Here is a 964-nt window from a genome sequence, read left to right as displayed (position 1 = left end):
GGTATGATCGCATCCGACATGTTACCCCGGTCTTCGTCCCTTATCCTTGCCCCTCCCAGCTCCACTACAAAGACGATTGTACATTGCTTTGGCCGCTCCCTCTCAACTACGGAGACGAGTTTAACGCGGTTTCCACCCCTCCCTCTCAACCGCACCAGTGCACGCTTGCCGCGCCACAACGCCGACGCTGGACCCGTGAATCGTGAGCACCCAGCTATGACTTACCGCACTCGTGCAAAATAATAAAACACGGTAAATATATTACTTACACGTGCGATTTGTTTTGCAAGCGGCGCGAAAAAAATTAAAAAGGGAATGCAACACGAGGACTTCCCAGGAGGTCACCCATCCTAGTACTACTCTCGCCCAAGCACGCTTAACTTCAGAGTTCTGATGGGATCCGGTGCTTTAGTGCTGGTATGATCGCATCCGACATGTTACCCCGGTCTTCGTCCCTTATCCTTGCCCCTCCCAGCTCCACTACAAAGACGATTGTACATTGATTTGGCCGCTCCCTCTCAACTACGGAGACGAGTTTAACGCGGTTTCCACCCCTCCCTCTCAACCGCACCAGTGCACGCGTGCCGCGCCACAACGCCGACGCTGGACCCGTGAATCGTGAGCACCCAGCTATGACTTACCGCACTCGTGCAAAATAATAAAACACGGTAAATATATTACTTACACGTGCGTTTTGTTTTGCAAGCGGCGCGAAAAAAATTAAAAAGGGAATGCAACACAAGGACTTCCCAGGAGGTCACCCATCCTAGTACTACTCTCGCCCAAGCACGCTTAACTTCGGAGTTCTGATGGGATCCGGTGCTTTAGTGCTGGTATGATCGCATCCGACATGTTACCCCGGTCTTCGTCCCTTATCCTTGCCCCTCCCAGCTCCACTACAAAGACGATTGTACATTGCTTTGGCCGCTCCCTCTCAACTACGGAGACGAGTTTAACGCGGTTT

The 964-nt window shown here is 52.1% G+C and overlaps 2 non-coding genes across 2 annotated transcripts; both read right to left on the bottom strand.

The window, feature by feature from the left end:
• Nucleotides 1-312: 312 nt before the first annotated feature.
• Nucleotides 313-431, bottom strand: LOC119343160. The gene has a single exon (XR_005165929.1). It is a non-coding gene; the product is annotated as a 5S ribosomal RNA (ribosomal RNA).
• Nucleotides 432-728: 297 nt separating this feature from the next.
• On the bottom strand, nt 729-847 carry LOC119343159. Its single transcript, XR_005165928.1, has one exon. It is a non-coding gene; the product is annotated as a 5S ribosomal RNA (ribosomal RNA).
• Nucleotides 848-964: the final 117 nt, after the last annotated feature.

The sequence above is a fragment of the Triticum dicoccoides genome, unplaced genomic scaffold (genome assembly GCF_002162155.2).
Source record: "Triticum dicoccoides isolate Atlit2015 ecotype Zavitan unplaced genomic scaffold, WEW_v2.0 scaffold11700, whole genome shotgun sequence".
NCBI classification, from domain to species: Eukaryota; Viridiplantae; Streptophyta; class Magnoliopsida; order Poales; family Poaceae; genus Triticum; species Triticum dicoccoides.
This window is presented reverse-complemented; position numbering and strand designations above follow the sequence as displayed.